At 46.7% G+C, this 2,752-nt stretch overlaps 1 pseudogene; it reads right to left on the bottom strand.

The window, feature by feature from the left end:
- Positions 1–1,293: 1,293 nt before the first annotated feature.
- Positions 1,294–1,754, bottom strand: LOC122700742 (annotated as a pseudogene).
- Positions 1,755–2,752: the final 998 nt, after the last annotated feature.

Here is a 2,752-nt window from a genome sequence, read left to right as displayed (position 1 = left end):
TCACTAAGAGTCGGACATGACTGAGTGACTTCACTTTTTTCACTTTCATGCATTGGAGAAGGAAATGGCAACCCACTCCAGTGTTCTTGCCTGGAGAATCCCAGGGATGGGGGAGCCTGGTGGGCTGCCATCTATGGGGTCGCACAGAGTCGGACATGACTGACGTGAGTTAGCAGCAGCAGCAGCAGTTTTACTAGAGCCAGGGAGAATAAATGATTGGAAGTGGAGGTGTCTGGGATGGGAAGGACGTTGCTGTAATTTTTAAAATGCTCTAGGACCAGGAAGGACAACCAAAAGTACTGGGCTTTGATTTGGGTCACAGATAAGAGAGGGAGGGATGAAATAGGGATTGACCTTATATAGATGGCTAGCATGTTGTTCATTTGTTCATTCACCCAAAACCCAAAAGGTGAGTTGCTGAGGTACTATCATGTGTCAGGTACTCTGTTAGGTTTTGGGATACAATAGTGAGGAAAATGAATTCTCAGTCTTTAAGGAGTGTATAGTTCAGTCAGAGAGACTGATAAACAGACAATTACAACATAGGAAGTAAGGCACTTAACAGAGGAAGTGGATCTTTGTGGGTGTAAGCAGGAGGGCCGATTTACCTAAGCCCAGTGGTAGGGATAGGGAATGGAAAACCCAGAGGGACTTCTTTTTTTTCATGTAGTAATGTAGTACTTTTAAAAATAGGCATGTAAGAGGACCCCTGCAGTTCAAACCTGCCATTGTTCAAGGGTCACTGTAGACAGTATGTAAGAGTATCGGTTTTATTTTGGACAAAGAGTGTTGCTATAATTTGGAGAAAGTTTGTAGTAGAATTTAAGATTAGAGCCAAACTATATGCACAGAATTTAAGATTAGAGCCAAACGGAAATGTAGGGTTTAACCCAAGAGGATAGTTCAAGTCATGACAGAAGACAAGATGTCCCCAAAATAAGAGAAAGAGTAGAACACCTTTATGGTTAAGAGAAGAAAAAGGACCCCAGAGGAAGAGAAGTTTCACAAGGCGTGAATTAAGAGTGGTAAATGCTACTGAAATGGAAAGATGAGGACTGAGAAAGCAGCATTTATAATAAGAGTAAGAGGTACCTTAAGTAGTGGAGGGAAAAGCCGAATTCAAAAGGGTTAAGCAGTAAGTGATGGTAAGAAACTGAAATAAATTCAAATCTGTCCACACCCCTCCTTATCTTTTCTCATCCCAGAAACACTGGTTAGGTTAGCAGTCACAGGCCTCTTTCCATTTTTTGGCGTTCCGTGGCCCTCTAGATAGTGATTTGAGTACTTAAGTTCTTAAATAAGTGTCCTTAGCAGTCTTAAGTTAAAATCTGTTTGCTGGTTTCTTCTGTGCTGTCCGCGGCCGGTACTGGCGCCGGCTCGTCCCTGCTCCCCGCCGCCCCTTGGCCTGGATGTGGGAGGCGAAGGCAGCGAGCCTTTCCCCGGCGGGGTGGGCGCTGAGGGGCGCGCTGTGCGTAATCAAGCGACGCCCGTCTCAGAACAGCGCGTCCGCGCAAGGCTCGGAGCCGTTGTGCCTCACGTCTACAATCACTGAGCAGTTGAGGTTCGTTCAGCGAACTTTCTCGCTGCTCACCGCCTGGTGGAAGGTCCTCGTCGATTCCACGTTCTTCTCGAAGGAACAGAACTGAACCCGAACCTGCTTGACGGAGCGGAGTCCGAGCCCAGTCAAGGCCGCCGCCATGGTGACACCCACCCCGGCCCAGAGAGACTTCTCGAAGGAAGTGATATTGGCGATCTGCAGGGTGAGTAGAAATTTTCCAGGACCTTTCCAGGCAGAGATGGAAGGAAGAAAGACAGTTTCAGGCAGAGGGACCACTCGATACAGAATCTGTAAGGAAAATATCGTGTGTTCAAAAGTATGGCTGGGGCATGAAATCTGAGGTGGGGGGTGATAGGAGATGTGGCTAGAAGGAGAGGTAGGGTTCTGTCATTTAGATTTCGTTCTGCCAGCAATGGGGGTTCGCTGAGGTTTGTGAAGGCAGAGGAGTGACACTGTCAGATTGTGCTTTAGTAAAGTCACTTAGGTGATTGTGTATAGTGGGTTTTGACAGTAAGCCCAAATTCTTCTGTGTGGGGCCAGGTCATACCTGAGACCATGTAATCACTGGATTCAACTGGGGCTGTGAGTATTTTTGATTTTTGTTTCTCTTTTTTGTGTGTGTGAAGTTAGGCAGATGATGTCATGCCTTTTTTCCATTAACAGCAACATGAAATCAATTAAATATGTGTGTGCGTGTGTATCCTCAGTTGTGTTCGACTCTGCAACCCAATGGACTATAGCCCGCCAGGCTTCTCTCTGTCCATGGGATTGTCCAGGCAAGAATACTGGAGTGGGTTGCCATTTCCTTCTCCAGGGGATCTTACTGACCCAGGGATCAGACCCTTGTCTTCTGCATTTCCTGCATCTCAGGTGGATTCTTTACCACTGAGCCACTGGGGAAACCAGATCTTTCCTTGTGTTATTTTAAATTAACTCAAGACCTGTAAGGGCCATTTTGCTGTAGAAAGGGGTCTGGCACATGTAACATCTGGGTGGAAACAGAAGCTGATGGAAAAAGTGGGAATTCGAGGGATTCTGGAGCAGGATGGGGGAAGTAAATACAGTGAAAGCCCTTTCTAACTCACAGCTTTATAACTACTGGTCCTCCCTACCCTCTCCTCTTCCTGACGCCCAGCCTCATGAGGGTAAAAATGTATCCTAGAGGCCTCTGATCAGACTCTGCCCACAACACTC

This window comes from Cervus elaphus, chromosome 9, assembly GCF_910594005.1.
Source record: "Cervus elaphus chromosome 9, mCerEla1.1, whole genome shotgun sequence".
Lineage (NCBI taxonomy): Eukaryota > Metazoa > Chordata > Mammalia > Artiodactyla > Cervidae > Cervus > Cervus elaphus.
Note: the sequence above shows the minus strand (reverse complement) of the source record. Positions and strands in the feature narration are given on the sequence as shown.